A 12,219-nucleotide genomic window follows, 5' to 3' on the forward strand; every position below is an offset into this window, starting at 1 on the left:
TTCCCTTCAAAACGTATAAATCTTTCGCCTTTTTTTTTAAAAAAAAAACTTGTTTGTACAAGTTGGCAGATTTTAGCTTAGGGTTCTGTGGCAGTTTGAAAAATGGAACGTATATTACCACAGACTATGTATAATCCCCGCAAATTGCTAATGCGCCTGGCCGCCATTTTGATGACGTAATGATGACGTAATTTCGTGACGTACCGTTAGTACCACCGGCCGGCTGACGTGCGGGTGACGTCATATGGGTGTTAATTAGACAAGGTTCCAGCGCATTAGCAATTTGCGGGGATTATAGTGCTAATATGCATAAATTACCTATTTACTGTGAGAAATGTGAATGGAACTATTTTCGTTTTTTTTTTATTAACTTACAAATGTGCTTACAAAGGTATCATCATATATATATAAAGCTACACTACCACTCACTGACTCACTGACTGACATCGGTTTTCTCGGAAACTACGTGGAAAGTGGGGGGGATTTCAACGTGATCGTATAGAGGTGCGCCGAGAGACCAGAGGAAAAATATAGCGATCTCGATCATCTTCGAAAACCAAGTGGACCCCTGGAGGTGCGCAAAAACGGTGATACCTGGAGGGGGGGTGTCTGAACAAAGAATGCTCGGAACTGGTGGCGATTACCAGGGGTGGTGGAAAAATGGGGATTTTCGCGAAAACAAGATGGCCGCCGTACTTTGCCAAAATCGCCGTTTATGAATCCTTACGTCCCAAATTTGGCACACGTGCTCTGTTCGAGCCGGCAAATCGATCGGTGCCCCGTTCGAGTGGCTCCGGGCCCCCGTTTCCAACTTCCATACAACGTAAACTCCAACGGCCTGCGGAAACGGTGCGAGTTGGGTTGGGGGTCCCGGAACTAAAAATGATCACCACCCTGGGACGCTACCAGGGAGCCATAGTGGGACGCTCGATTTTGGAATTTTTCCATTTTTGGCGCAAACATAAAAACGTAAATTTAGACGAGGTGGCGCATCGCGGAAATACACTCACACCATGTTCGTACTCGCCCAGCTCCCAGGATATCCAGAAAAATCCGAAATCTTAAACTTTCCCACATCTCGCGAAGACGGTCAACGGCCCGCGCAAACGGTAGCAGCTGCATCTGGGGTGCTCGAACTAAACTTGTAGTAGACCTCGAGCAATTACCACAGAGTGCGAAAAAAATTCAAAATGGCGGAAAAAATGGCCGCCGCCATACAAATTCTAAAATGGCCGTCGCTGGTCCGATCGCGCTGAAACTTGGAACAGGGGCTTTAATCGAGCCGCACATTAAGGTGGAATACTCATAATTGAGTTTCCACCGCTGGTTTCCGAGTTTCATACAACGCGAAATTCGACGGCTCTCCGAAACCGCACTAGATAGCCGGGGGGTGTAGAACTAAAAATTGATCAGGAAGATGGGGCGCTCCCAGGGCAATCGAGAAATTTCAAATTGGACGCCATTTTTTTTTTCAAAAATGGCCAATTTTTCAAAGCAAGATGGTGGCGCCGGTTACTTCACGATCGGTCTGAAAATTGACTTCTGTGCTCTAATCGGCCAGATTTACAAAACTGCATACTCAGAATCTCACTCCGACCCCTGGTTTCCATTTTCCATACATCACGAAATTCAACGGCTCTCTGAACTGGTGGCACTTAGGTTGGGGTCACCAAGGTAAAAAATATTTAAAAACTTGGTCCGCTTCCAGGCACATAAAAATTTTTGCTAAAAAGCGAAATTTTTTTTTTCGAAAATTTTGTATGGAAATTTCCATAGTAGGAAGGGTAATTGAATAGCATCGGCAAAAGACGGCACCGCGGGCTGCTTGCTGCCCGCGCACCGCGCAACTTCGAGGGTTGACAGCCTCCCGGAGTAGAAAATATTTATTAACTTTTGAACTACCGCACGAGCCAAGCGAGCGAAGCGAGCGAGTCACGGCAGCGGCCAGAGTAAATATTCAAATAGGTAGCGAGGAGCGAAGCGACGAGCGTGTTAGGTTAACTTTTGAACTACTTACCGCACGAGCCAAGCGAGCGAAGCGAGCGAGTCGCGTCAACGGCCGGCCTAAATATTCAAATAGGTAGCGAGGAGCGAAGCGACGAGCGTGTTAGGTTAACTTATGAACTACCAACCGCACGAGCCAAGCGAGCGAAGCGAGCGAGTTGCGGCAGCGGCCGGCCTAAATATTCATATAGGTAGCGAGGAGCGAAGCGACGAGCGTGTTAGGTTAACTCTTGAACAGTTTATTATGAAAAGTCACTGCCCGCTATCGATAAGACGTTTCAAAAATTTTACCAATATTTGAATAAGTAATTTATAAGCAGTTTAGGTAGCGAGGAGCGAAGCGACGAGCGTGTAAGATTAACTTTTGAACTACCACACGAGCCATGCGAGCGAAGCGAGCGAGTCACGACAGCGGCTGGCCTAAATATTCAAATAGGTAGCGAGGAGCGAAGCGACGAGCGTGTTAGGTTAACTTTTGAACTACCTATCGCACGAGCCAAGCGAGCGAAGCGAGCGAGTCGCGGCAGCGGCCGGCCTAAATATTCAAATAGGTAGCGAGGAGCGAAGCGACGAGCGTGTTTGGTTAACTCTTGAACAGTTTATTATGAAAAGTCACTGCCCGCTATCGATAAAACGTTTAAAAAATTTAACAACATTTGAATAAGTAATTTATAAGCAGTTTCGACTGACTGTAGAATCGCTGTTAGCAGATGTTACAAATGGAAAGGAAATTCGAATGCATTTTCAAATGACTGAAGATTTCTGCCCTGGGATGAGCCGCGAGCTGCTTGCAGCTCGCGCACCACGCAACCTCGAAGGTGGACAGCCCCCCAGAATAGAAAATATTTGAATGTGGAATTTATAAGCATTACCGACTGACTGTAGAATCGCTGTTAGGAGATGTAACAAATGGATAGGAAATTCGAATGCATTTTCAAATGACTGAAGATTTCTGCTTTGGGATGTACCGCGGGCTGCAACATGCACCCTCGATGGTGGATAGCCCCCCCGAATAGAAAATATTTGAATGGGGAATTTTTAAGCAGTTTCGACTGACTGTAGAATCGCTGTTAGCAGATGTTACAAATGGAAAGGAAATTCGAATGCATTTTCAAATGACTGAAGATTTCTGCCCTGGGATGAGCCGCGAGCTGCTTGCAGCTCGCGCACCACGTACCCTCGAAGGTGAATCGCCCCCCGGAATAGAAAATATTTGAATTTGAAATTTATAAGCACTTCCGATTGCTGTGGAATCGCTGTTAGCAGATAAAAGCAAATTGACGGGGAATTTTAACGCATTTTCAAATGACTGAAGATTTCTGCCCTGGGATGCTTGCGCGCGCACTACGCTCCTTCGAAGGTGGACAGCCTCCTGGAGTGGAAAATACTTGAATGGGGAATTTATAAGCATTACCGACTGACTTTAGAATCGCTGTTAGCAGATGTAACAAATGGACAGAAAATTCGAATATATTTTCAAATGACTGCCCTATTGCTTCAACCCAGGGGCAAAAGGGGCTCGCGGGCTGCTTGCAGCCCGCGCACAACGCACCAGCTAGTTATTATAATATATAAAGCTACACTACCACTGACTGACTGACATCGGTTTTCTCGTTATTATATTATTATAATATATAAAGCTACACTACCACTGACTGACTGACATCGGGTTTCTCGGAAACTACGCGGAAAGTTGGGGGGATTTCGACGTGATCGTGTAGAGGTGCGCCGAGTGACCACCGGAAAAATATTGACATCTCCAACACCCTGGACAAGAGAGTGGACCCCTGGAGGTGCGCAGAAACGGTGCCACCTGGAGGGGGGGTGTCTGAACAAAAAATGCTCGGAACTGGTGGCGATTACCAGGGGAGGTGGAAAAATGGGGATTTTCGCGAAAACAAGATGGCCGCCGTACTTTGCCAAAATCGCCGTTTATGAATCCTTACGTCTCAAATTTGGCACACGTGCTCTGTTCGAGCCGGCGAATCGATCGGTGCCCCGTTCGAGTGGCTCCGGGCCCCAGTTTCCAACTTCCATACAACGTAAAATCCAACGGCCCGCGGAAACGGTGCGAGTTGGGTGGGGGGTGTCGGAACTAAAAATGATCACCACCCTGGGACGCTACCAGGGAGCCGTAGTGGGATGCTCGATTTTGGAATTTTTCCATTTTTGGCGCAAACATAAAAACGTAAATTTAGCCGAGGTGGTGCAATAGAGAAATAAACCAATGACGCATTCGTACTCGCCCAGCTCCCAGGATATCCAGAAAAATCCGAAATCTTAAACTTTCCCTCATCTCTCGAAGACGGTCAACGGCCCGCGCAAACGGTAGCAGCTACATCTGGGGTGCTCGAACTAAACTTGTAGTAGACCTCGAGCAATTACCACAGAGTGCGAAAAAAATTCAAAATGGCGGAAAAAATGGCCGCCGCCATACAAATTCTAAAACGGCCATCGCTGGTGTGATCGCGCTGAAACTTGGCACAGGGGCTTTAATCGAGCCGCACATTGAGGTGACATACTCATAATCGAGTTTCCATCGCTGGTTTCCGAGTTTCATACAACGCGAAATTCGACGGCTCTCTGAAACGGCGCCAGATAGGTGGGGGGTGTAGAACTAAAAAATGATCAGGAAGATGGGGTGCTACCAGGGCAATCGAGAAATTTCAAATTGGACGCAATTTTTTTTCAAAAAATGGCCAATTTTTCAAAGCAAGATGGTGGCGCCGGTTCCGTCACGATCGGTCTGTAAATTGACTTCTGTGCTCTAATCGGCCAGATTTACAAAACTGCATACTCAGAATCTCACTCCGACCCCTGGTTTCCATTTTCCATACATCACGAAATTCAACGGCTCTCTGAACTGGTGGCACTTAGGTTGGGGTCACCAAGGTAAAAAATATTTAAAAACTTGGTCCGCTTCCAGGCACATAAAAATTTTTGCTAAAAAGCGAAATTTTTTTTTTCGAAAATTTTGTATGGAAATTTCCATAGTAGGAAGGGTAATTGAATAGCATCGGCAAAAGACGGCACCGCGGGCTGCTTGCTGCCCGCGCACCGCGCAACTTCGAGGGTTGACAGCCTCCCGGAGTAGAAAATATTTATTAACTTTTGAACTACCGCACGAGCCAAGCGAGCGAAGCGAGCGAGTCACGGCAGCGGCCGGCCTAAATATTCAAATAGGTAGCGAGGAGCGAAGCGACGAGCGTGTTTGGTTAACTCTTGAACAGTTTATTATGAAAAGTCACTGCCCGCTATCGATAAAACGTTTAAAAAATTTAACAACATTTGAATAAGTAATTTATAAGCAGTTTCGACTGACTGTTGAATCGCTGTTAGCAGATGTTACAAATGGAAAGGAAATTCGAATGCATTTTCAAATGACTGAAGATTTCTGCCCTGGGATGAGCCGCGAGCTGCTTGCAGCTCGCGCACCACGCAACCTCGAAGGTGGACAGCCCCCCAGAATAGAAAATATTTGAATGTGGAATTTATAAGCATTACCGACTGACTGTAGAATCGCTGTTAGGAGATGTAACAAATGGATAGGAAATTCGAATGCATTTTCAAATGACTGAAGATTTCTGCTTTGGGATGTACCGCGGGCTGCAACATGCACCCTCGATGGTGGATAGCCCCCCCGAATAGAAAATATTTGAATGGGGAATTTTTAAGCAGTTTCGACTGACTGTAGAATCGCTGTTAGCAGATGTTACAAATGGAAAGGAAATTCGAATGCATTTTCAAATGACTGAAGATTTCTGCCCTGGGATGAGCCGCGAGCTGCTTGCAGCTCGCGCACCACGTACCCTCGAAGGTGAATCGCCCCCCGGAATAGAAAATATTTGAATTTGAAATTTATAAGCACTTCCGATTGCTGTGGAATCGCTGTTAGCAGATAAAAGCAAATTGACGGGGAATTTTAACGCATTTTCAAATGACTGAAGATTTCTGCCCTGGGATGCTTGCGCGCGCACTACGCTCCTTCGAAGGTGGACAGCCTCCTGGAGTGGAAAATACTTGAATGGGGAATTTATAAGCATTACCGACTGACTTTAGAATCGCTGTTAGCAGATGTAACAAATGGACAGAAAATTCGAATATATTTTCAAATGACTGCCCTATTGCTTCAACCCAGGGGCAAAAGGGGCTCGCGGGCTGCTTGCAGCCCGCGCACAACGCACCAGCTAGTTATTATAATATATAAAGCTACACTACCACTGACTGACTGACATCGGTTTTCTCGTTATAATATATAAAGCTACACTACCACTGACTGACTGACATCGGGTTTCTCGGAAACTACGCGGAAAGTTGGGGGGATTTCGACGTGATCGTGTAGAGGTGCGCCGAGTGACCACCGGAAAAATATTGACATCTCCAACACCCTGGACAAGAGAGTGGACCCCTGGAGGTGCGCAGAAACGGTGCCACCTGGAGGGGGGGTGTCTGAACAAAAAATGCTCGGAACTGGTGGCGATTACCAGGGGAGGTGGAAAAATGGGGATTTTCGCGAAAACAAGATGGCCGCCGTACTTTGCCAAAATCGCCGTTTATGAATCCTTACGTCTCAAATTTGGCACACGTGCTCTGTTCGAGCCGGCGAATCGATCGGTGCCCCGTTCGAGTGGCTCCGGGCCCCAGTTTCCAACTTCCATACAACGTAAAATCCAACGGCCCGCGGAAACGGTGCGAGTTGGGTGGGGGGTGTCGGAACTAAAAATGATCACCACCCTGGGACGCTACCAGGGAGCCGTAGTGGGATGCTCGATTTTGGAATTTTTCCATTTTTGGCGCAAACATAAAAACGTAAATTTAGCCGAGGTGGTGCAATAGAGAAATAAACCAATGACGCATTCGTACTCGCCCAGCTCCCAGGATATCCAGAAAAATCCGAAATCTTAAACTTTCCCTCATCTCTCGAAGACGGTCAACGGCCCGCGCAAACGGTAGCAGCTACATCTGGGGTGCTCGAACTAAACTTGTAGTAGACCTCGAGCAATTACCACAGAGTGCGAAAAAAATTCAAAATGGCGGAAAAAATGGCCGCCGCCATACAAATTCTAAAACGGCCATCGCTGGTGTGATCGCGCTGAAACTTGGCACAGGGGCTTTAATCGAGCCGCACATTGAGGTGACATACTCATAATCGAGTTTCCATCGCTGGTTTCCGAGTTTCATACAACGCGAAATTCGACGGCTCTCTGAAACGGCGCCAGATAGGTGGGGGGTGTAGAACTAAAAAATGATCAGGAAGATGGGGTGCTACCAGGGCAATCGAGAAATTTCAAATTGGACGCAATTTTTTTTCAAAAAATGGCCAATTTTTCAAAGCAAGATGGTGGCGCCGGTTCCGTCACGATCGGTCTGTAAATTGACTTCTGTGCTCTGATTGGTCAGATTTACAAAACTGCATACTCAGAATTTCTCTCCGACCCCCGGTTTCCATTTTCCATACATCATGAAACTCAACGGCTCTCTGAACTGGTGGCACTTAGGTTGGGGTCACCAAGGTAAAAAATGTTTAAAAACTTGGTTCGCTTCCAGGCACATAAAAATTTTTGCTAAAAAGCGAAATTTTTTTTTCGAAAATTTTGTATGGAAATTTCCATAGTAGGAAGGGTAATTGAATAGCATCGGCAAAAGACGGAACCGCGGGCTGCTTGCTGCCCGCGCACCGCGCAACTTCGAGGGTCGACAGCCTCCCGGAGTAGAAAATATTTATTAACTTTTGAACTACCGCACGAGCCAAGCGAGCGAAGCGAGCGAGTCACGGCAGCGGCCAGCGTAAATATTCAAATAGGTAGCGAGGAGCGAAGCGACGAGCGTGTTAGGTTAACTTTTGAACTACTTATCGAACGAGCCAAGCGAGCGAAGCGAGCGAGTCGCGTCAACGGCCGGCCTAAATATTCAAATGGGTAGCGAGGAGCGAAGCGACGAGCGTGTTAGGTTAACTTATGAACTACCTACCGCACGAGCCAAGCGAGCGAAGCGAGCGAGTGGCGGCAGCGGCCGGCCTAAATATTGAAATAGGTAGCGAGGAGCGAAGCGACGAGCGTGTTAGGTTAACTCTTGAACAGTTTATTATGAAAAGTCACTGCCCGCTATCGATAAGACGTTTAAAAAATTTACCAATATTTGAATAAGTAATTTACAAGCAGTTTAGGTAGCGAGGAGCGAAGCGACGAGCGTGTAAGGTTAACTTTTGAACTACCACACGAGCCATGCGAGCGAAGCGAGCGAGTCACGGCAGCGGCCGGCCTAAATATTCAAATAGGAAGCGAGGAGCGAAGCGACGAGCGTGTTAGGTTAACTTTTGAACTACCTATCGCACGAGCCAAGCGAGCGAAGCGAGCGAGTCGCGGCAGCGGCCGGCCTAAATATTCAAATAGGTAGCGAGGAGCGAAGCGACGAGCGTGTTAGGTTAACTCTTGAACAGTTTTTTATGAAAAGTCACTGCCCGCTATCGATAAGACGTTTCAAAAATTTAACAACATTTGAATAAGTAATTTATAAGCAGTTTCGACTGACTGTAGAATCGCTGTTAGCAGATGTTACAAATGGAAAGGAAATTCGAATGCATTTTCAAATGACTGAAGATTTCTGCTCCGGGATGAGCCGCGAGCTGCTTGCAGCTCGCGCACCACGCTCCCTCGAAGGTGGACAGCCTCCCGGAGTGGAAAATACTTGAATGGGGAATTTATAAGCATTACCGACTGACTGTAGAATCGCTGTTAGCAGATAAAAGCAAATTGACGGGGAATTTTAACGCATTTTCATATGACTGAAGATTTCTGCCCTGGGATGCTTCGCGGGCTGCTTGCAGCCCGCGCACTACGCTCCCTCGAAGGTGGACAGCCTCCCGGAGTGGAAAATACTTGAATGGGGAATTTATAAGCATTACCGACTGACTGTAGAATCGCTGTTAGGAGATGTAACAAATGGATAGGAAATTTGAATGCATTTTCAAATGACTGAAGCTTTCTGCCCTGGGATGAGCCGCGAGCTGCTTGCAGCTCGCGCACCATGCACCCTCGAAGGTGAACCGCCCCCCGGAATAGAAAATATTTGAATTTGAAATTTATAAGCACTTCCGATTGACTGTGGAATCGCTGTTTGCAGATAATAGCAAATTGACGGGGAATTTTAACGCATTTTCAAATGACTGAAGATTTCTGCCCTGGGATGCTTCGCGGGCTGCTTGCAGCCCGCGCACCACGCACCCTCGAAGGTGGACAGCCTCCCGGAGTGGAGAATACTTGAATGGGGAATTTATAAGCATTACCGACTGACTGTAGAATCGCTGTTAGCAGATGTAACAAATGGACAGGAAATTCGAATGCATTTTCAAATGACTGCCCTATTGCTTCAACTCAGAGCAAAAGGGGCTCGCGGGCTGCTTGCAGCTCGCGCACCACGCACCCTCGAAGGTGAACCGCCCCCCGGAATAGAAAATATTTGAATTTGAAATTTATAAGCACTTCCGATTGACTGTGGAATCGCTGTTAGCAGAAAATTACAAATGGACTGGGAATTTTAACACATTTTCTAATGACTGCCCTATTGCATCAACCCAGGGGCAAAAGGGGCTCGCGGGCTGCTTGCAGCCCGCGCACTACGCTCCCTCGAAGGTGGACAGCCCCCTGGAGTGGAAAATATTTGAATGGGGAATTTATAAGCATTACCGACTGACTGTAGAATCGCTGTTAGCAGAAAATTACAAATGGACTGGGAATTCTAACACATTTTCTAATGACTGCCCTATTGCTTCAACTCAGGGGCAAAAGGGGCTCGCGGGCTGCTTGCAGCTCGCGCACCACGCACCCTCGAAGGTGAACCGCCCCCCGGAATAGAAAATATTTGAATTTGAAATTTATAAGCACTTCCGATTGACTGTGGAATCGCTGTTAGCAGAAAATTACAAATGGACTGGGAATTTTAACACATTTTCTAATGACTGCCCTATTGCTTCAACCCAGGGGCAAAAGGGGCTCGCGGGCTGCTTGCAGCCCGCGCACTACGCTCCCTCGAAGGTGGACAGCCCCCTGGAGTGGAAAATATTTGAATGGGGAATTTATAAGCATTACCGACTGACTGTAGAATCGCTGTTAGCAGAAAATTACAAATGGACTGGGAATTCTAACACATTTTCTAATGACTGCCCTATTGCTTCAACCCAGGGGCAAAAGGGGCTCGCGGGCTGCTTGCAGCCCGCGCACAACGCACCAGCTAGTTATAATATATAAAGCTACACTACCACTCACTGACTGACTCACTGACATCGGGTTTCTCGGAAACTACGTGGAAAGTTGGGGGGATTTCGACGTGGACGTGTAGAGGTGCTCCCAGTGACCACCGGAAAAATATAGCGAACTCCAACACCCTGGACAAGAGGGTGGACCCCTGGAGGTGCGCAAAAACGGTGATACCTGGAGGGGGGGTGTCTGAACAAAAAATGCTCGGAACTGGTGGCGATTACCAGGGGTGGTGGAAAAATGGGGATTTTCGCGAAAACAAGATGGCCGCCGTACTTTGCCAAAATCGCCGTTTATGAATCCTTACGTCTCAAATTTGGCACACGTGCTCTGTTCGAGCCGGCGAATCGATCGGTGCCCCGTTCGAGTGGCTCCGGGCCCCCGTTTCCAACTTCCATACAACATAAACTCCAACGGCCCGCGGAAACGGTGCGAGTTGGGTGGGGGGTCCCGGAACTAAAAATGATCACCACCCTGGGACGCTACCAGGGAGCCGTAGTGGGACGCTCGATTTTGGAATTTTTCCATTTTTGGCGCAAACATAAAAACGTAAATTTAGCCGAGGTGGTGCAATGGAGAAATACACCAATGATGCATTCGTACTCGCCCAGCTCCCAGGATATCCAGAAAAATCCGAAATCTTAAACTTTCCCTCATCTCTCGAAGACGGTCAACGGCCCGCGCAAACGGTAGCAGCCACATCTGGGGTGCTCAAACTAAACTTGGAGTAGACCTCGAGCAATTACCACAGAGTGCAAAAAAAATTCAAAATGGCGGAAAAAATGGCCGCCGCCATACAAATTCTAAAACGGCCATCGCTGGTGTGATCGCGCTGAAACTTGGCACAGGGGCTTTAATCGAGCCGCACATTGAGGTGGCATACTCATAATCGAGTTTCCATCGCTGGTTTCCGAGTTTCATACAACGCAAAATTCGACGGCTCTCTGAAACGGCACTAGATAGCCGGGGGGTGTAGAACTAAAAATTGATCAGGAAGATGGGACGCTCCCAGGGCAATCGAGAAATTTCAAATTGGACGCCATTTTTTTTTCAAAAATGGCCAATTTTTCAAAGCAAGATGGTGGCGCCGGTTACTTTACGATCGGTCTGAAAATTGACTTCTGTGCTCTGATTGGTCAGATTTACAAAACTGCATACTCAGAATTTCTCTCCGACCCCCGGTTTCCATTTTCCATACATCACGAAATTCAACGGCTCTCTGAACTGGTGGCACTTAGGTTGGGGTCACCAAGGTAAAAAATGTTTAAAAACTTGGTCCGCTTCCACGCACATAAAAATTTTTGCTAAAAAGCGAAATTTTTTTTTTCGAAAATTTTGTATGGAAATTTCCATAGTAGGAAGGGTAATTGAATAGCATCGGCAAAAGACGGCACCGCGGGCTGCTTGCTGCCCGCGCACCGCGCAACTTCGAGGGTTGACAGCCTCCCGGAGTAGAAAATATTTATTAACTTTTGAACTACCGCACGAGCCAAGCGAGCGAAGCGAGCGAGTCACGGCAGCGGCCAGCGTAAATATTCAAATAGGTAGCGAGGAGCGAAGCGACGAGCGTGTTAGGTTAACTTTTGAACTACTTACCGCACGAGCCAAGCGAGCGAAGCGAGCGAGTCGCGTCAACGGCCGGCCTAAATATTCAAATAGGTAGCGAGGAGCGAAGCGACGAGCGTGTTAGGTTAACTTATGAACTACCTACCGCACGAGCCAAGCGAGCGAAGCGAGCGAGTTGCGGCAGCGGCCGGCCTAAATATTCAAATAGGTAGCGAGGAGCGAAGCGACGAGCGTGTTAGGTTAACTCTTGAACAGTTTATTATGAAAAGTCACTGCCCGCTATCGATAAGACGTTTCAAAAATTTTACCAATATTTGAATAAGTAATTTATAAGCAGTTTAGGTAGCGAGGAGCGAAGCGACGAGCGTGTAAGGTTAACTTTTGAACTACCACA

Source organism: Colias croceus, chromosome 27 (genome assembly GCF_905220415.1).
Source record: "Colias croceus chromosome 27, ilColCroc2.1".
In the NCBI taxonomy this organism is placed as follows: domain Eukaryota; kingdom Metazoa; phylum Arthropoda; class Insecta; order Lepidoptera; family Pieridae; genus Colias; species Colias croceus.